A 23048-nucleotide genomic window follows, 5' to 3' on the forward strand; every position below is an offset into this window, starting at 1 on the left:
ACATAGGTCAAATGAGAAGCCCACTAGTGGGGCATAACATACTGTACGTAGGGGAGAAAGAGAGCAGTATGTAGCGTGCGGGGCATCACTCCCGTCACCATACTGTGCATGGAGGGCAAGGTAAGCATTCCATAGCTTCTGTACCTGCTACAATCCACCCAAGGCTGAAAATGGCGCCCCTTTGTTGATATGCAGCTCGTTTTTGCCTCCCAGAGTGGCAGAATCGCTCACAGGCTGACACGTCGCCCAGTTTCCGAGTTTGGGCTTTCCCTGCTAAAAATATCTCAAATGGTGCGTCAGTTGACTTGGCAGCAGAGCAATAAAATGTTCCCCTCGTCATTCCAGAGCTAATGACACGAACACATTTTCCGGTCAAAAATAGCAGTTCCCTAAATTTTAGGAGATGCTTCCATGGCGTCCCTATCGGTGTCCTGACCATCATTGAAGACTACCATTTGACCAACATCTACAATGTGGGTTAATTTACTGGCCCCTTTCAACTTATAAAGTTGCAGTGACTTGACGAGTGGCCCAAATTCCAGTTTGGCGCACATGAGCTTCCATACTCATCAGAATTTAGTGCTAACTGGCCCGGGCAGTCCCTGTCTGACCGACCTAGATCCCGGATGTGAGAAACCCATTTGGCTGCAACTGTTTCACACTAGCCATGCAATGTCCACTTGCACCTTTTCAAGGGTTCCGGAACAAACAAGTAAAAATAAAATAAATATATCTAATACTTATTTACGGAAGGCAACAGGAAAAATACACCTCCTGGTGACAGCTAGTGTTATTCATTCTTGGTTGCATCAATTTAATGCTTATTTTGCAACAACTAAGAAGACAGGGAACAGCAACGTTTTGACGGCAGCCATGTATCTTGTCGGTGATGCCATTAATTGGTATCACACATGGTAAGAGGCACAGTTGACCGCGCACTTAGCGGAAGCTGAAGGTGTGCCGACTTCCAAGACAAGCTAAAGGCGTGGTTTATGTTTCCTCAGTACTTAGCGCGGTTGAAAGAAGATTGGCGCAATCTCAAGCAAAATGGTATGTCAGTCGTATCTTTTTCTAACCGTGTTTTGCAGCTCGGCACCCAATTACGCAAATCGGATGATGAGCGCAAAGAGGCATTCCTTTTCGGGTTGGACGAATATATCAAGTTTGATGTAGAAGGCTTCGACCCCATGGATTTCAACAAGGCAATAGCAATTGCTCTCTCCCAAGAGATAAAGCACAACAAAGGAAAGCCTAAGGAGAACAAGTCTTTCTCACGGTACCTCTCAGACTCCTCAGAACCCACAGAACAGTAAGAACGGTAAGAATGGTAGGACGGTAACTCTTTTAGCCAATCTCCTAATACTTCGGAAAAGAACACTCGACATGAATCTAAGGGTAAAGCTAAAACACCTGCTAAACCTAAGCTATGAAAAATCCGCAAAAGGAATTATAGGAGGATACATAACGGCAGAAGAACAAGTCATTTATTCTAAGGAAGAAGATGTTATCAATGTCACACTAAGGGTCACATAAGACGAGATTGTCCTAAGAACGAACCTAGAGAACCCACAAAATTCACATCTTCTATTAATGCAATCAGAGAGAGCACACTAATGTGTCCCAAGTTTCGCACGATCATGCCTGCATCTCTCAATGCATTGTTATGGTTATGTGAATGGTCAACGCATTGTGGTCTTCTTTGATTGTGGTAGTATGCATGATGTGATTAGCGACTCTCGTGAAGAGTGCACGTCTAGAAGCTCGACCCATTGATCCCATTAGGACCTCTAGTTTTGCTCCTAGCATGCACTCTTCGTTTAAGCATGAATGTCCTGATGTAACCATGTCCATTCAAAATGTCCGTTTTCGTCGAAAGTTTTTTATTTCTCCACTTTCAAGATATGATGTGATTTTTGGCATTAAGTGGTTTAAAGGTCATAATCCATTAGTTTGTTGGAAAGAAAACACTCTCAGTCTCGCAGTTGAAGGAGCACCTCTCGTGGTTCTTCAATGTGACACTAAGATTCCATCTATGTCACTAATCTCTCACTCTCATGTTTTGGACGAGCATAAAACACGTAGTCTCATTCTAGAGAAGCATGATTTATTGCATGACATAGAACAAGAAAAGACACATGACACGAAACCCGACAAAGAACAAGACAAGGAGACTCTCTCAGTCATTCCTTTTCCAAAGCACGTCACACATGTTTTGCATGATATAGATGTGATTGTTCACAAGTATTTTTTTCGTAGAGAGGCAATTGTTCATTCTTTACCTCTCATTTCTAATTGCAGGCGAAGCTTCAAAAGAAACAAGAAGAGACTCTCTCAATCGTTTCGTCTCCAAAGCACGATACACATTCGTCTCCAAAGCACGACACATATGTTTTGCATGATACAGATGTGACTATTCACAAGGATGATGGTTTAGTTGATGCTTTTTCTAGTGAAGCTAACCTCATTGCAGATACAATCAATCACGAAGAACCGAGCTTGGCTCTCGCGCCGAGGTCCAAAGAACCCACTCAGGAAGTATTGTGTATTCGCATGATTAGTCAGCACGCATTGTTCGAGTATTTCATTCGTGACGGTTTCTTGTATTTTCGTGACCGTCTTTACATATTCCATTTTGATAGGCATGCCGTATTGTACGATGCACATGCCTCACTCACGGATGAGCACGGATGTATGCGGATTTCTCTTGAAATGAACAAAAGTGTGCATTCAAGGAATTCACATTGCATGCCTCATCCTTGGCATGACACAATCTCAGAAAGAGCACACGAAAGATTGACCATCCAGTATCGGCATTTCCATTGTGATTTGCCACAATTGATAGATTTAGATCAGAAAGTCAAGTTTCGACCCCATTTTTTGCGTGTGTTTGGTGAACAGTTTGGCACTCCGTCACTTGGTTCATCTCAATTGCATGCACAGGCATTTAAGAAGTATAGTATTTTTTCAGTCACTCTACATGGAATGGTATGTTCATGATCTTGTGTTGGGAGTGGTTTCAAGAATTTTCCTCCTCGGAGATTCTTGAAGAAGATAGACATATGTCCATAGACGAAGTTGGAACATTGAAGCAATCACATATCACTTTGTGTCACTTTCTGCGCGGCCTAAAGAAGCAAGCATTGCAGACCTTTAAGAGATTCAAGTATCGCACAACCCACGCATCAGAGTGGGCCGCCGAAGAGTCCTTCCCAGGATTCCAGACATTGTTGGCGTCGGGCGATCTCCCTCGACGCCATACAGTTCAGTACCAGTACCTCACTTTAATAAGGAGGGGATGTCACATGCACATCTAACCCTATGTGCATGTGGACAAGCTAATTCAAGTCCAGGGTTCAGGTCAGCTTACAAAGTATTCTGGCACCTTTGTGAGCCTGTGCGCAGGCCGTGCATGTCCAGGCACTTAAGAGTAGTTGCATATCCTCTGGTTGCACACAGCATAATCATCAGCATGACAGTCAATACCCATCATGAGTATTTTACAGTGCACAGAACCCATTTTCCCTATTTTATCCATTTTTCACTTATAATTAATAAGTGACTCTGTTGGGAAACTGGGAAGGGCAACTTTGCTAAGTTTTATAAAGAAACCTAGCGCTAGCACTTTCTAGCAGAAGAGGCAGCATAGTTCCAGCAAAAACCGGTAGTTCACCTTCTCAGCAAGAACCGGCAGGAGACTCAACGTTTTCAGCCACAAGACCAACCTGGCGTTTTTGGAGTTCCCAGATCAGCCAGCGTTTTCAAACTTCAACAGCTAGCGTTTTCAGATTGCAGGTTGGCATAGCGTCTTGGTTACAGCTCACCTAGCGTTTCCGCAAAGTGCCTAGCGTTTTGTAGTTTCTGGCGACAGTTCAGCCCAAGCACATCAGCGTTTCCAGGTTTTAGCACTTAAACTCTGCAAGATCAGCCCCAAACCTCGCAGATCTCACCTACCCATAACAGATCCTCACCGCACAGTCAGATCAGCGAGCGTTTTTAGTTTCAGCCGTTGTCCGTAGATTTCAGCATCTGTGTTTTCAACGCATCGTCGTCGCCATCGCCGTCCTCGCCGACACAGTGTAAGAATTCAACAGTTTGCAGATTTGCAGATTTCAGCCCCTAGTGTTTTCAAATTTCAGCCCGTCTCGTCGTCGTCATCATTGTCGTCGACATCGTCGGCAAGTCCATTGCATCTAGACCATTGTACCAGATTTGTGCAATCAATAGCATAGACCTCTCTCACCATAGAGAGTGGAGCCCTTGGAGGAGGGTTTGACAACTGTCTAGTGTCGTATTCTTCTCTCTCTCTCTCTCTCTCTCTCTCTCTCTCTCTCTCTCTCTCTCAGCACCTTCATTCAAGGTGTTATTCACTTTGATTGTGATCATTTGCACTCTCTCACTAAAAGAACAGAAGGCTCTCCCTTCCGCAAGTAAAAGGAACCCTCGAGCACAGTTCAGAGCACTTATCTTTAGCAAAGTTCAACATTCACATCCGCCGCACCTTACATTAAAAGCAAGGGCTCTGTGGGTATCCCTTAAGTCTGAAAACAATCAAACTTTAGGTATGTCCACCCTCCTTAGAATCCGTGGCCTTCTTGCCCTTATCCTCATACTAGTTTGCTCGGTACAAATATTTTCTCTTCGTCGTATGTATCGACTCGTCGCAATCTAAACTCAAAGAGTCCTCATCCGAACTGTCTTCCTGCAAGATCTGCTCTTCTTGCCTTTCTTGTTTTTCTAAGTCTTTCTCCGCATCCTGTCTCTTCCGCTTCCATCACTTGACTCAGAGGAAGAGGAACTCTCCGAACTGTCAAAAGAGGACGATCATGCACTGGGATCATCCTCGAAGCGAACACACTTCTTCGGTGACGGCCTCAAAAGGTAGATTTGCGACCCAAGTAGTCGGGATAGTCTCTTGCTCGAACCTATTTTCACGACTGCTTCTTGGTCTTCATGAGTTTGCTGACTCGTCGCTCTACAGCTTCGTCAAATTCATCCTCTGAGTACACTCTCTGTCTAGATGCCCTTAGTGTAGGTTTCTTCTTCAGAGCCGACTTGAGAGGTGAATGGATGGCGGCACGCCATCAAGAGTGCACCTCATCAAGTGGATGCTTTGCCAAAAATTTCGTGTATTGGGGATCCTTGGAGTACTTTATCATCTGTCAAGCACACTTGTTGACATGCTATTGACATAGTATCTCCATTCTTTCAAGAGATGAGAGTGGAAGCGAACCATACTCCTCTCCCGATTCCTCAGAAAGGGGTCGGCTCCCATTGAAATCCCCGTTGGTTTCTTCTTCACCCAAATAATCGGGTGCAACAGTTTCCTCTTGGCGAGATTCGTTGACTAAATCCATGTGTGTTGCAAGTAAAGGGATCAGATCCTTCATAGAAGAAGAATCATATGAGCTCTTATACCACTATAATAGACTTGGACACTCCAAGCCAAAAATCTCACCCAACATACGGGAGAGAAACTACAACAGCTAAACAAAAATGAGAGAGGGAGCGCTTAGAAGCACTGGTCCCAAAGACTAGCACCCCTTCTCAATATTTCTTTAATATTAAACTTCAACTAGTACAATGTCCGAGGGTCCTCTCTTTGGCAAGCTCCCAAGCTAATCTCCCGGGAGAAGAGGTCCTAGCACACTTTTAAAGGCCCCTAGCCTTGCTCAAAAATAGTTACATCAAAAGCGTAAGTCTAAAAGCATCTGGTGCCCCAAAAGCAAGCGCCCAATGGCTCTCCCTACGCGCTGCCATGTCTGCACTCTCTCCACAATCTGTGCCGCAAATCGCGGCACAGATTTTTTGGGCAATTTTTGGGCCTAGCTTTATTTTAAAAGGTTTTAAAATTTAGGCCCCTTGGCCGGGTTCCATAAGTTGGGAGGGTTAGGGCTTTGATTCCTAACCTCTCTAGGCCACTCGGATAAGTTCTGTTAAGTTGGTAAAACTTCTTCGAGCTCTTTTGCTAGAGTTTAGGCCCCCTTCTATCCTGCCTTTGTCCTTTAGGCCATGCTATGTCATCACTTTGTGACACCACATGCTTCAAGATGCAGGCCACATGCTTCACGATCCAAGCATAGATGTTTGCATTTGGAGAAGGGACTTCTTTTCGCATAGCTATTTTTCCAAAGCCATGATGGGCATAGCCTACAATCAACGCATTCCAAGTGAAGACATCCTGGAGAAGATGCCCATCAAGAACTCTTTGTGCTTTCCTCGGGCATGACATTTGGGATACATACCAACCAAAGCACCACCAAGTGCAAGTTTCTCAATCAGCCCCTACATAGCAATCTCATCGTGAATTCTCTCGCCCGCATGAGCATCTTGCATTAGGCCACATGCCTTGAAGGTACAAGCATAAGCGATTGCATTTGGAGAGAGTCCTTCCCTTTGCACATGGTTCAAACAGCCCAAAGCTTCCTTGCTACAGCCATGTTGGGCATATCCTGCAATCAACGTGCTCCAAGAGACGACATCTGGTAGAGGATGCCCATCGAAAACTCTTCGTGCTTTCGTGAGAGTGCCACATTCAACATAGATATCAACTAAAGCACGCCAAGAACGAAATCTTTCTCCAACAGCCCTTGACTAGAAATCACATCGTAAATTCAAGGTACAAGCATAGGTGATTGCATTTGAAGAGAGCTTCCTTGCCACAGCCATGTTGGGGATATCTTGCAATCAACACGTTTCAAGTGAAGGCATCGATATAAAAGCTCATAAAGAACTTTTCTTTCAGAAGTGCACCACATTTGGCATACATATCAAATCTCGAACGTGTTCGCACCTGCGTGCGTGTGTGTGTGAGAGAGAGAGAGAGACTACCTGCATCTACGATATCCACATGTGTTGTTTTTCCCGCACCAGTTCCTCTGATTACAACTAAGAGAGCTTCCACACGGTGAGTACTTTTGGTGTTGCATTCTCAACGTGGCCTATAAAAACGAAAATAAAGTTCACTTTCTATTCTTGCATTATAAAAACAGCCTTCATGTTCTTAAACTATGCTAACTCATGCATATTTGCAAAAGTTTCTTGAATGCATGGTCTCCTCCTTTATTCCCTCTTGCCCCCTTTATTTGGTGAGCGTGGGTTTTGAAACCCACCGCGTGAAAGCCCTGTAAACCTGGTGTAGCTTGCGTTGTTTTTCCTGAACCAATTTCTCTGATTACAACTAAGCCTGGGTGTTACTATCTGGGAAGCTATTCCCAAGGTATGGCCCCTTGTGGATGTAATGTGTGTAGGGCACCCACATCGTGGCGAGGCTTTTTTGCAAAATAGCAAGTCCGGTTGTAAATACAGAGATATGTATAAAGTTCAAAATCGACGAGACATATTTCGTTCATCTATTTAAAAAACATTTTATTCGGGAGATTCCTCCCCCAAACTCAAACCAATGAAATACACGTTGCTCGCGCGACAGATGAAGGGAGAGAGAGAGAGAGAGAGAGAGAGAGGGTACTGCCTTTCACCCCTGCTGCGCTTCGAAACAGAAGGACGTCTTGCCTCTCGTCATGAACTCACGCCAGCAAAGAGAGAGAGAGAGAGAGAGAGAGAGAGAGAGAGAGAGAGCAATTGTTGCGGGGCGATCCCTCAGCTGCTGACGTCCGCCTTGCGTGCGCACAGAGAGAGAGAGAGAGAGAGAGAGAGAGAGAGAGAGAGAGAGAGAGAGAGAGAGAGAACTATCACTGCCGTTTCCTATTTCTAGCAGGACTACTACATCTAGATTCTATTTCATGCAGACAAGCTAGCCAATCGACAGTTTTGGCTTGGAGAATCTTGAATTATTCTCCATTGACTTATTTTTTTGAAATTTGTAAGCACATACTACACATATACAAAGGTCTAATCTATCTTATACAACCTCATCTGCAATATTAACGGACTGATGAATTGGCGTTACCATCACACCTCTTCTCTTTTTCTTCTACTTCACGATGGAAGTGCTTTCTGCCACAACCTCTCGTAAACCACGGGTGAATCCTTACGAGTAGTGACATGACAAAAGGGCATCATACTCCTCATCATTGACTACAGTACGCGTCAAGGGTGCCCATCAAATTCATGTAAATCTACAATGGAGATTCGATGACAAAAGAATCTCACACCTCACAAGGGCTAAATTATAGCATGAATTCAACGGTCATATAGTGAAGAGAGAGTGAGTGAGAGAAAATCTCCACCCCGAGCTAAATATTAGCATGAAATTCAAAGGTCGTATAGTGAAGAGAGAGAGAGAGGGGCAATCTCCACCCCAAGAGGGAATTAGACACAAGAGATGTTAAGTATGGAGCTACCATTGTAATTTTCAGTTTTAAAAACGCACACATGTATGACTTCCGTTATGAGGAGAAGCCATCATGCGTAAAGAAAAATTACTCGTCGAAAAACCAAAATTTCTCACCAGAATATTTTTTTCGCTTGAATATTATGGTCAGACGAAGGTCAAAAAGTGGTCGGACAACGGCCGGTCGATTGGTGGGTTGGCCTGTGGCGGCCTGTGGCCGGTGTACGGAAGTCAATGACCGTTGGCCGATGGCCGAATCCAAAACTGACTTGTCTTCTCAAGGGTGGCCACACATGAGTGCATTGGAGAGTCCAATTTGGACTTATCTACACAAGGGCAGCTACACACGGTTGCCTGTCATGAGAGAGGGTAGCTCTTTTGGCCTATAAAAAGAAGCCTTTTCTACACACATTTTGGATTGTGAAGTTGATGCAACAAGGTGGGTGTGAGGTGGTATTGTATCTTTGTGTGTGTACCATTCCTTGTCCAATCATACCTTTTGTGATAGAGCATTATGTGCTAGTCATGTGAAGTCATGCGTATCTTATATGGCTCATCTCGCTTGTAGAAGAAGGTAATTGCACCCCCTTACTTGTACGGTTTGAACCATCTTTGTAGACTCCACCCCTCTTTATCATCTTGTAGGCCATGCATGAATCCTAATCATCATAATTCTTTAATCTAGTAGCCTCCTTTGCACATTGGATATAGGTTTTCGTTATCACCCTCATATCAACAAGTCAATAAGCTTTTTGGCTATACCTCCAATCACACTCTTATTTAATCACATGATGCATACATCCAATCCCAATAGTCATGTTTTTACAGAATTTTAATCGTGTCAATTAAGTGCAATTTTAATCGGGTCAATTAAGTGGAATGCATTTAGCTCCTTCTCCTTTCATTTGTGTGTTCGGTAAGTTATCTCACTCTTTTTTGCATTTCAAATTGCTATATATCAAGTTGTGTGTGTAAACATTGCTCCACATAAGCTTTACATGGGCCCTAATATGCTTCATGTGCATGTCACTAACTCTCTCTAATTACGTGGCAAAAATTAAGTGTGTCTATGTGTGTCAGCTCTACTAGATACAGATGATAAGCAGTTACTTAATTTTTGCCACGAGGGCTTCTTGGTGATAGCCTATACATAGCAAGTTCTTCATCTCAAGAGGTTCGTGTTCAAGGTCATGGCATTTTGGAAGGGTAACTTGATAAAACTTTAAAGTGATTGTAAATCAACCAATAAATAAATTGATACAAAGCATCTCTCTCTCTCTCTCTCTCTCTCTCTCTCTCTCTCTCTCTCTCTCTCTCTCTCTCTCTCTCTCTCTTTGATTGGATGAGTGAGCATGTAGTAAAATTTGAGAAGAGTAGAGCTAAGCTCTACATATACAAGAGAGACCTGAAGAGATTGGCTAACTAGGTGTGGATAAGCCAATGAGATTAGGGCTACCTTCTGCTATAGTGTAAACGATACAATTTAGGTAGGCCTTATACTAGATAGTTTCCCCATAAAGTGAAGAGCTTTGGTTTAAGTGGACCTGTGTGAATGGTGGCTTGGCTAAGTATCAAAAAGGGAAGCCAAAAACCTACTCAAAGCTCCAAATACACACATGTATGTCACACCTCTTACCATCTCTCTCTCAAAAGGATAAAATAGTCAAGATTGCAACATCTTCTTGCTACACACACACACACACACATGCGCACATGTACATATAGACATAGGAGTAAGAGAATGTAACAAACTGTAAGAGAAGAAGATGGTGACCAGATTCCATACTGAGAGAATAGGTTATGATAAAAGAGAGGAGAATCATATGAGTTGAGGTTTCGAGGAGCTGTGGAGGGAGCTTTTTCCAAATTTTTGCTCAACTGAGGAATTCATTAAAAAAGGCTCGCTTCGCTCCAAAGTCTTTTTGGAGCGAGCATTCTCTCTCTCTCTCTCTCTCTCTCTCTCTCTCTCTCTCTCTCTCTCTCTCTCTCTCTCTCTCTATATATATATATATATATATATATATATATATATATATATATATATATATATATATATATATATATATATATATATATATATATATATATATATATATATATATATATATATACGGAGGCTCCACGAGAGAATCAGCACTACTATAGCACGTGGGAGACGTCCTGTATGACTATTTATAGAGGCGGACATTGACAAAGCTCTTCGGTGATCGATGCAATACTTTCTTATACAACTCCCGATGTCGGGCATCCTCAACATGGATGATGATGATGATGATTCCAATCTGATGATTTAGTATTTTAGTCTTTCACCTTACTTCATTTTATTTTTTTATCCAGACATTGGATTAGACCCACAAGGATTGTATAAGTTTGGTCTCATGGGTCATTTTGGCCTTTTGAAAACGTTTAATATAACATTTCATTTCTGTCTCTCGGGCGCTAGCGTCCACTTGCACGAGCAGTGACCACGAGAACAAAATGCTCATCAATGAGAGGTGCAACACAAGCCAGTCAACGCAGTAGGTGTTGGAGTCTCTCATGATGGACGGTACCTCTGACGATCTCCGCCATAAGATCATTAACCAACTTAAACACAACAAAGCATCTATGGTTGAACAAAGTCAAAATTTATACACTCTTGGTGTTGAAAAGAAGTCAAAGAGAGATAGGTTTGTCTCCTTTAAACATGAACTCGAGGGCCTAGTCTTGGAAAGGGCTTCCAAAGCAGCTTGGGAGTTGATCCTCTCAAAGGAAGGCATTGGAAAAGATATAATGTATAGTTGGGATTTGATTCCAACATGAGTCTTGCAATAGCATGTTCGTATTCTAAGGCGAAGTACACATTTATGAGATAATATCACAAATTGTAGAGGATAACTCTTACCTGACACATTGTATTCTGTTGAATGATGCTCTAGATGGTGTGTCTTGGGACTTTTTGCGTCAAAAAGAGAGAGAGAGAGGGAGAGAGAGAGCGATTAAGAAAAAAAGCTCACTCCAAAAATTGATTTGGAGCGAAGCGGCCTTTTTTATAAAAAAATTGCTCGTTTGAGCAACAATCCTCCAAAAGCTCCCTCCATCCTAATCCCCGAATCATAGAAGTATTGACCTAAATCTAGCCCCCCATGTGCACTACACTCTCTACATCTTGAATATTTAGTATTTATTGAATATAATTTTGTGCCAAAATTTAGAGCCCCCCCCTTCACATAAAGTTGCATGGCTAGCCACAACAGGTGGTTCCCACTTATTGAAAACTTCTTCAGCCTAACATGTACAAAATGAGCTGACATGGGTGTCTTATTGAACAAAAAGAAAATAATTAATGAATACTAAGCCTAAACGGCTTGATTTTTTACCTTGAAATAATCGAAATAATGAGCATTGTAACCTCCTTCTCAACTTCCAAATTTTAATCTACTAATCATCATTCTCATGGTTGGCTAACCCCTAACTTATCAAGGCAGTACAATATAATTAATCATTGCATTGCCTAGCTATCCATTACAAATGCTGACGCTAACCACATGCAACACGGAAGTCACAAAGGGGGGACAATATCATAACATGGGGCCTTGCAACTTAAGCTAAGGTACTTTTCAATAGTTCGCATGGAACTTCCCTCAAGCAAAGTTGAAAATCTCACTTCAAAGGAGTTAAGCGTTGGGATGATGTATGAAATCATTTCTTTGTCTCATTGTTTGGCTTTCGAGCCTTATTAATGTATTTAGTGTCAATTCAGTATTGCAAATATTTTCTTTTTTCTCTTGCCAAGACTTGTTCCAACAGTTCAAGCTCTACCTCATTCACTTTCTTCTTTCTAGAGATAGGTGCCCAATATTGTACCCTCAATTTCATGTAGTTAATTGATCCTTTGTTTTGATGAATCTTATTTTTGTGAATCCTAATTGCCAGGCCCAAGGCCAGAGGCAAGGGGCCGGTCTGAATGCAGCTTGGGGGTGCCTATAACAGATTAGTCATTCAGACATTCTCACAAACACCCTGTGGTCTTAGAGTGGTATCATAGTAAGGCTAGCCATGGAGATTATTTTAGAACAAAGCGTGCATGAAGCATTGCTATTTTGAGCTTTGGCCAGGAAAGATGGGTCGTGTGCAGAGCCGCTTAGCAAGGGAAGAGAGCGGCCATCGACCAACACCAAACCCTAAGGTGTTTATCTTGTTGTGAGCTAGGGAGGAGAGAAACATTCGTCTCATGCTCTCTCTCGTTTGTGGAATTATCTCTCTCGGTCCACGTCGTTGACATAGCTTTGCAGAGAATGCTTTGTTCTCACTAGGACCGCCCAAAAGCAACGTTAGGGTTGAATTTGCAATAAAAATAAGCTACGGAGGGTGCCCACAGACAACCCCCCCCCCCCCCCCCCCCCCCATCTACTCTATTCTTGAAAGCAAAGCACAAGACATTAAGGGTGAGTAAACAGAGTAAATGAAGCAGGCAAAGACAAGGCAAATCAAGCTGACAAACATATGCATATTAAAACAATTATAGAGAGATCTTCGAGAATTTACAAGTTTTCAAGAGATCAAAGTTGCCGAATCTCACCATATTAAAAAATTACAGAGAACTCTAGGAAATTGCAAGGATTCAAGACGTGGTATATAGCAAACCAGTATCAATCACAGGTTGAATCACAACAAGGCAGTAATATCTCACAAAACTCTTTTTGTGACCAAGTTCATGAGTTTTAGCAATCAAATCGGACACAATCTTTTTCTACGAGCGTTAAAAAATCAGCAAAGCTTAGGTTTGGACGATGCTTTCAAAAAACAAAAGTTGAACATCGACAACTTGGTGGAATTAAATTAGCAAGGCTAATTAATTTTGATTGTAGTGGTTCATAGTCAATTCCGATCTGTCCTCAACATACGATTTTTCCTAAGGTACATTTTGTCTCTTGCTAGCACATCAGATAATCGCAATGGATTCGGACATTGACATGCATCATACGTTTGATTTTGAAAATCCTACACAAGTTCCATCTGTTGTTGCCCCACGGTTGACTACTCTCACGGAGGGTACCCACGTGGCAATAGGGTCGAATTATAGCTATGAATTGCTTGATATCCAAGAGTTTAGAGCACTGTAAGCACGCATGACTGTTTTGAATGCAAATGTTATGAAGATGTCTGATATGCTTGTGCAATTCATGCAACAGTTGGCCAAGGGCCAAGTTAATGATCAAACTCGGGTTTTTGCAACTCCCCTACTTGGCAGGAGCACACCTAGTCTGTAGGAGCAAGGCTCCAATCTAGAGGGTTGCACCTTCTCTCTCAAAAAGAGGTGGATGACTTGTTAAAGAATACCAAGCCACCAATTTTTAGAGGACATGAAAGGGAACGCAACAAAGATAGAAAAATTGGGATGGGATTCACGATCTTAGACGCACTCCAAATGCTACAAAGGAGTCTGACACTAGAAGGCAAGGCCTACAAATGATGGATGTCCCTCAAGGAGAAGGGCATCATGCCACAGACTTGGGTAGCCTTCGATATTGTGTTCAAAAAAGAATTTCTACCCAGAAATAAACAAAAATTGGTTTGCACGGGACAAGTGCTCTATGCATCAGCATAAGACATCATTGAAGTATATCTCACATTGTTGTGATGTGATTCTCAATCTAGAGGGTTTGGATATCTTTTAGCAAGTGTGTAGGTTTATATGTGGGTTGCCACCAAAGTTTAAGAATCATGTCAAAACCCAAGACCCAAGACGCTTGAGAAAGCTATAGTGCAACCGCATATATACGACGATCCCGATAAGAAAGCATTGCATAACACTCACATGTCTGACACTGTTTATGCAAACGCATGCACACAACATGGGCATAATAAAAAAAAGTTTATGGAAGCTATATTTGAGGCATCCAAGAAGCCGAAGGGGTCTAGTAAAGAGTTTGAGAAGGCTAAGAAGAAAAAGGTATGTTTTACATGTTTAGGGAGTGGACACGGCAAAAAGGATTGTCCCAAGGAAAAATCTGATGCCCAAGGTAACAAGAAAGCGGTGCATATGGTGCAATTGTTGCCTCTTGAGTCCTCCTCTTGTTTCTCCAATTTGGAAGTAACACATACTGAAGCGGTGTATGAGTGCTGTATCACGGCCTCAATGTGGCAGTCAACCTTTGGTCCACACGAGTTGGTGTTTATGCATGGGTCTATCCAAGGTCACAAGGTGCAAATCTTTGTCAACCGTGGAAGGTTTTCCAAACACCCTGTGCAAGCCACAGGGGCTGCAAGCACACACAACCTATATACACATCAAGCTCTACGACTACAGATGGTGTGTCACTCACCTCCTGTGCTACTGTTGCTGAGGGAATCCTGCACGCATCAAGAGGAGAAACCGCCACTGCTGCCATCCTCCCCGTTGTCGATGTACTCGCGTTGCTTGATCCTCTCTCTCTCTCTCTCTCTCTCTCTCTCTCTCTCTCTCTCTCTCTCTCTCTCTCTCTCTTTCACAGATAGACAAAACAAGAAGATAAGGCAAGAGCAAGCTTCATACGTTCAGAATGATTCAAAAGACTAGTTTTACAACCTTATCTATGGGTTGGGTCCGTTCCTTTCACATACGGGCATCCACATTCAGCCATTTGGCACTAAACGAGTTTGGTGCATAGTCTAGTGCGCCTCTCATCGCTCGACGATCATCAGCCCTATACTAAAGACCTACGAGACCAACAAGCCCGACCCATAACTGAATACAAATAATAATAATAAGGATGACATGCAAAGTTAACAATCTTGTTGGACGATGATGCTTTGCACAATTTCATTAACTATAAGTTAGTGAAATGGCTTGTTGCCCCATATTGTGAGTTCCCACCGTTACACAATAGCAATGATTAATAGCCATGACGTCGATGTGTGGGATACTCAAGTGAAAGATGTACTAATGGCAATTCACGGGTGTCAAACGTCCTTGAATTTTCAAGTCATGAATATGGATTGGACAGATGTGATTCTTAGTCAGGAGTGGTAACATAGTCTAGGATCATCACTTAAACGTAGATATGAGCACAATAGTTTGATGTTCAAATCCAATCGCATGCATGTGTTGTTGTTGGGGGAGAAGGATGTTCCTTTCTCGCCACTCATTTGTACAACTGAGCTTATGAAGCTCTCTTCTCAAGACAAAATAGAAGAATTCTTTTTGTGTTACTCAATGTGTCATTTTTGTCAAATGTTGATAATGTTTTGAATGACCATTCTTGAACGCCGCATGCTTCTCTCTCTTCTCTTCCAACTATGGCTATTTCTCTCTCTGTAGAACAAATAATGTGTTGCTAATAAGTTAAAATATTTGTTAATGGAATACAAAGATGTATTCCCAGATGATTTTTCACCAAGGTTACCACAAACACGTGTTGTGCAACATGGCATAAATGTGGCTGAAGACAATAAGCTCGTAAGTAAACCACCCTATAGAATGAGTTATTTTGAGGTTGTTGAGGTGGAATGCTAGCTTTTGACTATCTTAGTAGAGGGTTTATACAACCCAATTCTTCAATGATGGGCCTTTCCCATCTTGATGGTGAAGAAAAAAAATTGTAGTATACGCATGTGCATAGATTATCGTGGAGTGAATGCGGTTATTGATAAGAACAAAAATCCGTTGCCGAGAGTGGATGAGTTATTTGATAAGCTTACCCATGCTCATATCTTTAGCACTTACAAGATCTAAAGCACGTGTTTGAATTGTTACAAGAAAATAAGTTATATGCTAAGGAATCAAAGTGTGATTTGCTCAAGAAGGAAATTCACTACTTAGAACATATGATTTTTGCTGACTGACTACATATGGATAATCTAAAGTAGATTCCATTAAAAGATGGCCTTGTCTTAGAAATCTGGAAGAGTTACAAATTTTCTTGCAATTTCCAAGTTTTTATCGAGGTTCATTAACAACTATGCTCATATTGTTGTTTTGATGATGGACCAACTGAGAGCCAAGAGTTGAACCTTTCACTGGGGAGAAGCTCAACATCAAAGTTTTAATGCTCTCAAGGATGCATTGGCTACAACTCCTATTTTGGCTATTATGGATCTTTGGGAACCGCTCATTTTAGAAATGGATGCTAGTAATTGTGCTATTGGAGCAATCCTTTTGCACGAGGGAAGTCCAATTGCATTTGAAAGCAAGAAGTTTGATTCAACACAACATAAATTATTTTTCTTACGAAAGAGAACTCTATCAATAGTGTCTGCTTTGAAGACGTGGCAACATTTTTTGTATGGAGATCAATTTGAGATCGTGTTTGATCACAAAAGTATAAAATGGTTTACATAGCAAACAGCTTTGAAGAGTCCAAAGGCCAAGTAAGTTGAGATTCTTGAGGAGTATGATGCAAAGCTCCAGTATGGTAAAAGATGATACAATGTGATAGTTGATGCTCTTAGTAGTATGTCTGAGATCAACTCTCTTTTTTCTTTTGAACTTTGAAATTGTTGGGGTAAAGGCACTGCTCTTTTGCTCGGGGTTGAACCTCCGCTGCCCGACCGCCCGCCCGCCCACCATATTCATTATATACATATGAATATGGAGCTCCTCACCCATATACTTACTTCCTGAGGTTGCTCCACCCACACTCTCATGCTTCTCCCCTTCCTTGCATGCACACATCTACGCACATGCACCCTCACCATGACAACAAAGCTTGGACGGAGCTTAACGTACGTTTGGGGCATCAGATCGGCACGGATCCTGTGAGGTTTGGCTGCACTCAGAGGAGATCGAGCGGATCTTAGAACCCCAACGCGTGCAACCCATCTTGGGGAAGCTTTTGGAAGCTTTGAGCAAGCTCTGCAGAAATCAAGATCCCTTCAAAAAGGGGAAGGAGATCTGCAGAGAAGGGCATAGCATGGGAGAATTCAGGCCTCGAGTAGCAGGAGCTCGGGAGAGCATCGAGCTTGAAATAAAAAAGCAAGCTCGAGGGGAATCAGAGAGCAAAAAGCAAGTCTTGAAAGACAAGGCTTGGAGCAGGATTTGAAGGATCTACAGAATTGGAATTTTGAGCACCTACAGGGGAATCTTAAGAGGGATTGTAAGTATCTGCAACAGGCATGCAACGTCGAGCAAGGGGAAATCGGGCAATGGAGCAATTGAAGCTTAGCACCCAACAGAGCTTTCTGAGCAGCTCATTTTGCAGGCAGCCAGAAGAGGAGAAGGGGCTCAAGACCAGATGCCAAGGAAGCAGCTTGGCAACTTGTCTTTCACTGATGGGCTGCTGATTCGGAGGTAGAGTGCGTGAAGTCCAGAAGGTGATCGGGGCCCTCTCCTTGCAGCGTGAGCACATCTTGAGTAGGAAAACACACAGTCAAAAGCGATCATTGGAGAGCTAGGAGTCTGTGTACACTATGCACCGATTTGAAGCTTGGAGCGTGCAGAACCGACCATACACACACACACTCACTCGCCAGTCTCTGCAAAATTTCGTGAGTTTTTGTCATTTTTTACAGTGGACAAAAATTGATTTTTTTAATAAAAAAATCGATTACACACTTAGTGTGTGCAAGGCCTTATTCCCACAAGCCCTCGACAACCCTGCTCCGAGTGAAAGAGCTTGAGAGAGAGATTCTCTTACACCAGAGAGCTTGACGGGGGGAGAGAGAGAGAGAGAGAGAGAGAGAGAGTATGCTTCAAGTGCATATACACAGAAGGGGGAGTTTTTGCACTGGGTGGGTCTTGGCCATCAACATCAACGGCATCCTCTCTCGGGATTGCGACCACGGTAGAAGGCAGTATCAATGATCTTTTTCTCAGCTTTGACTTAGTGAGAGCGGTTTGGCTCTCCTTCGGCGCATCCTTGCCATTGGCTTCCCTCCCTTGCTCATTCAAGAGAAAATTTGGCTCCGACGAACATCCCTAGCATCCCGGCTTCCCGACCTCGACGTAGCAGAAGACAATCAAGTGAGAGAGGCATCGACTGTCCTCTAGCCCCCATTCGAATGGCTCCATCGGTTCTCTAGTTTTTAGTTTCGGTGACACACATACGACTGGACAGCCCATTCCGGAGTAGTTTTTTCCCTCGAGCATGCTTAGCTCTTGGTAGGTGTTTTCGATCGACGAGTTTACCGATCGATGAGGTAGTGTGTGCCATTTTCCTATTGATTTTGCTCACAAGTTGCACTTTCTTGCTGTGCAGACTAGGTATGATTGTGTGGGGCATTACAGAGAGCTGTTTTTTGCACGGTTTGGTGCAGTTTCATGCTATGTATGCATTTGCGGATACAACTTGAGCTAGGTATAGCTCACAAGTTTACAAATTTTTTTTTGGATAGGTACAGGTTTATAGAGCCACTCGTTCAGGAGTGAGCCAATTTGTGTGGGTTTTGGCATTGCTATGTATGCCATTTGTGGATCTGTTTATTGAGACACCGAGTGTCTATTTGGTGAAGTTTTTTGGTGATATTTTTTGAGATTTTGCTCAAAATATAGAGGGAATTTTTTCCCTTTGTCCACAGATTCTTGCCATGTTTTGCTCGTATTTGCAGTTTACTCTCTGATGGTTTAGTGATTGAGTTTACTTACACTCTGGCAATTATCTGCAGTTTTTTGGCTTGCGGTTTGCGTTGAGTTTTGGCTCATTTTGCAAAAGAAGCTTTGTCCATTTTTCCCCGTCTTCTCATCATAAATTTTTGTAATGTTATGCCATCTTGTACAGTGGTCGATATATTCTCACTTTGACAGTGATCGAGTGTTTACTCTCACTTTAACAGGTTTTGTCAGCTTGGACACAATTTGGTGTTCTTGTACCTACTCTCGCAGGAGTGAGGATTGTGTATGCTTGTGCAGCTACAGATAGACAGTCACATGTTTCACAAGTTTTTTTACAGGCAATTTCTCTTGTGGGATGGTTTTGAGATAGTTTGCTCTCTACTTCGTATATGGTTATGCGCTTTACGCTCGATTGAGTTGTTTGTCCCAGTTTATGCTTCCAGACAGTAGATTGTAGAGCTGTTTTATGCATATGTGAGCATCGATTTTGATGTGATTGGTCATGGTTTTCATGATTGTGTAGTGGTCGAGTGATCTCCCACTTTGTTGCCATTTTAGCATTCAGACATGTGTGAGAGTGAGAGACAACGGTCTGATTCTAACTGATACATGAGTTGCTGGCATTGTGGTCACACAGAGCACATCAGGCATCATTGTTTCAGACGTATGAGACAGCATCAAAGATGTATGCATGATGCAGATGCGGCTTTGACACATGCTAGTGAGGCAATTATAGTGGCAGTCTATGCCAATGACGGTGATTTCATGCTTTCCTCAAGTGTACCTCTTGCAGATATGTCTATGGATAGCACACTTTCTCCACAGTGGTTACTAGTAGATAGCGATGCTGCTTTCCATGTCACACCGCATCGTGAGTGACTGGTTTACCACCTTTTCTAGTGGATGTTTTGGTTGTGTGCACTTGGCCGATGGTTCAACATTTGACATTGTAGGTGCAAGGGATGTTTGCTTGTCATTGCCCAATGGTGCATCATACATGCTACGACATGTGTGCTACGTTTCTTAGCTAAGACAAAGCTTGATCTCAGTGAGACAATTAATAGATTTTGGTTGTCAGACACTTCTTAGAGAGGAGTCTTTCCATATGCATTGCGGTTCATTAGTGATTGCTAGAGGAGTCCGTAGTGTCTTGGTATATCCTATGCATGTGTCTATGGTTCGAGACGTAATAGTCTCGATTTTGTTGCTGGCATGCTTTGAGCGAGAGATGAGACGTGTCTCCTTTGCGGGTGAGCTTCACCATGCTCATGAGATAGAGCATTTAACTATGCAGGACATTACAGTAGACTGTAAAGGTAGAGGTAGAGCAGTAGTGCTCTAGAGACATAACAGGTGTTGTTAGAGTTTGTGCAGGCAGAGGTAGAGCATGTCTGCTCCCTAGTTTTTGGAGGGACGTATTTAAAAGATTGGGTACACAACTCAACATCAATACAGTAGATCATCCTGAAATGGATAATTAGGTTGAACGTGTCAACCAAGTGCTAGAGGATATGCTATGAGCATAAATTAGCAAGAAGCAGTTGGATTGGGAAGATTATCTCCCTATTCTTGAGTTTACTTACAATACTGCTAAGCATGTGGGTTGGTTTTAGTCCTTTCATGATTATGTATGGTTTTCAACCTAGGTCACCAGTTATGGTGTGATTGGCGATTGAAAAGCTTCAGCAGGTCAATGATTTTATGCAAGACTACATGGAAATGTTGAGAGTGGCCTGTCACAATGTTCGACAAGCATAAGATCGGTATAACAAGTATTTTGATGTAAAACATCAGCAAGTTAGCTTCACAAAAAGGGAAGAGGTATTTTTGTGTGTGCCAAAGCATTCAAAAAGTCTAAAGACTGGGCCAATACCTAAATTATCTCCAAGGTATTGTGGGCCTTTTAAGATACTCAAGCGAGTTGGTGATATGGCCTATAAACTCTCGTCACCTATGCACTCTTGCATTCATCCATTATTTCATGTAAATCATTTACATAAACACTTACAAGTATTTTGATGTAAAACATCCGCAAGTTATCTTAACAAAAAGGGAAGAGGTATTTTTGTGTGTGCCAGAGCATTCAAAAGGTTTGAAGACTGGCCAATACCTAAATTATCTCCAAGGTATTGTGGGTCTTTAAGATACTCAAGTGAGTTGGTGATATGGCCTATAAACTCTTGTCACCTACGAACTCTTGCATTCATCCAGTATTTCATGTAAATCATTTATATAAACACCTACATAAGGATGACAATGTCATTAACCAACATAATTTGATTGATTTAACTGAACCTCCAACTAAGCCGCATGAGCCTGATCGTATTTTCGACTATCATGATCTACATATGCATCATCATGTACATTGACAAGCATTAGTCAAGTGGAAAGACAAACCTGACAAAGGTGCCACTTGGGAAACATTAATGTTCCTAAAAAGGCATTTCTAACTTTTGTTTCCGAGGATGAAAATGCTTCTCCAAGGGAGGAGTAATGTAAAGGCCAAGGGCCACAGGTTAGGGGATGGTCTGCATGCAGCTCGGAGGGCTCCTATCAAGGGCAAACACTAGGTGGAGAGTAGACGTTTAGACACCTTGTGGTCTTAGACTAATGTAATCATATTGGATGCTAGTTCATAACCATATGCAATATTGAACATCACAAGGTTGTACTTGAAGATCGACACTTTTGCCACATTGCTCTAGTTTAAACTTATGCCTTGATTATTGTGCACATGACCACAATAGTACCCTTTATTTTCTTCAAGTCTAGTAAAATATTATTATATTCATCTACAAGAATGGTTGTTGTGTGTTCTTCCCTTACACTTACTGGCCCAAAGTCTTGAAACATAACCTTCTTCCACACGAGAAGAGTAAGAACAAGATTCTCCTAATAGGTAATTAAAAGTTTGATCCACTTGACATGATAATTCTTCTTAATTACTTTGCAAGAGGTCTTTCCAGAGATCCACATATTTTGTTATTGTACCACATGTGATAATTCTTCTTAATTATGTTGCAAGAGGTCTTTCCACCGATCCATATATTTGTTATTGTACCCACATGTTTACCATTGCCTTTTGCACACCCAAAAGTTGGAAATTCCTTTGGGACAACTTTAGAATAAGTCACTTAAGAATGTATTGATGTCCTTTTGAGTGTGTCCAACCATGAAAATATCAATTTGGACCATGTTGCATGCCCTAATTGTAACCAACAATGATACATACACAAATATATATCAAAATAAATGTAATCCACAAATGTCTAGTTGAAAGGGCAATGATCTTGGTAACCTCTTACATAATACAAAGTTGTATTTATTATGTATGTGCATCAACAACAACCATGTTTGTTATATCTATGTATATCTTTCTCTACATCTGCCAATTTTGCCACCCCTTGTCATTACACATAGCCTTTATCATGAGCACTTTCATGACATTTTGATTGCACCATCCATTAGCATGCAATATAATTTTACCTTGTTTTTCACACTTATGTGGTGATGTAGTACTATACTAGACAAAATAGGTTGAATAGGATTTTGCAATGATGAATGTGGTCACCATACATGTGATCCTCCACTCTTTATATACCTATCAAGAGATAGATGCAATTATAAAGTTGGGACTAGTTGTTCATAGTCCAAATGAAAGATGCCCAACCAAATATATTAGAAGTTCACATAAGTGGTTTTGATTTAGACCTTTTCTTGTTATATTGTGGTTATAATTTGGTCTCAAGAGATAGATGCAATTGTAAAGTTGGTGTTAAGTATGGAGCCTGATTTACCCCTTGTAATTTTTTTTTAATAAAAAACCGACATTTGTAATGCCCTCATTATGAGGAGAAGCCATCGTGCATGAAGAAAAATCACTCGTCATCAGAAACCAAAATTTTCACGGGCCGAAATATTCCTTTTTGCCAAAATATTATGGCCGGGGACGATGGCCGAAAAGTGGTCAGAAAACGGCTGGTCGTTTGGCCGATTGGTCGATGGCTGGTGGTTGGAAGTCGTTGGCCGGTGGCCGCTTTCAAAGGCGGACTTGTCTTCTTAAGGGTGGCCACACATGGGCGGATTGGAAAGTCCAATTTGGACTTGTCTACACAAGGGCGGCTACACACAGCTGCCTCTCATGAGAGAGGGCAACCCTTTTGGCCTATAAAAGGAGACCATTTCTACAAACATTTTGGAGTGTGAAGTTGATGCAAGAAGATGGGTGTGAGGTGGTGAGAGTGAAGC

General features: G+C 42.1%; 1 protein-coding gene and 1 long non-coding RNA gene across 15 annotated transcripts in view; one reads left to right on the plus strand and one right to left on the minus strand.

The window, feature by feature from the left end:
• LOC147440459 (tRNA-splicing endonuclease subunit Sen2-1-like) overlaps positions 1-6948 on the minus strand; it is a 121113-nt gene extending 114165 nt beyond the window's left edge. For 6 of the 14 annotated variants that reach the window (XR_015190399.1, XR_015190397.1, XR_015190396.1 and 3 more), the window contains exon 1: positions 6829-6921. The gene's annotated coding sequence lies outside the window, so the exon portion shown is untranslated. Of the gene's footprint in view, positions 1-6828 lie in introns of all 14 variants that reach the window. The other 8 variants (XR_015190393.1, XR_015190394.1, XM_086530203.1 and 5 more) reach the window with 6 other exon arrangements.
• Positions 6949-16145: 9197 nt separating this feature from the next.
• LOC147440461 (uncharacterized) lies at positions 16146-19142 on the plus strand. Its single transcript, XR_015190405.1, has 2 exons — positions 16146-18350; positions 18448-19142. It is a non-coding gene; the product is annotated as an uncharacterized LOC147440461 (long non-coding RNA).
• The last annotated feature ends 3906 nt before the right edge of the window (positions 19143-23048 follow it).

The sequence above is a fragment of the Adiantum capillus-veneris genome, chromosome 15, assembly GCF_014529385.1.
Source record: "Adiantum capillus-veneris isolate H3 chromosome 15, ASM1452938v2, whole genome shotgun sequence".
Lineage (NCBI taxonomy): Eukaryota > Viridiplantae > Streptophyta > Polypodiopsida > Polypodiales > Pteridaceae > Adiantum > Adiantum capillus-veneris.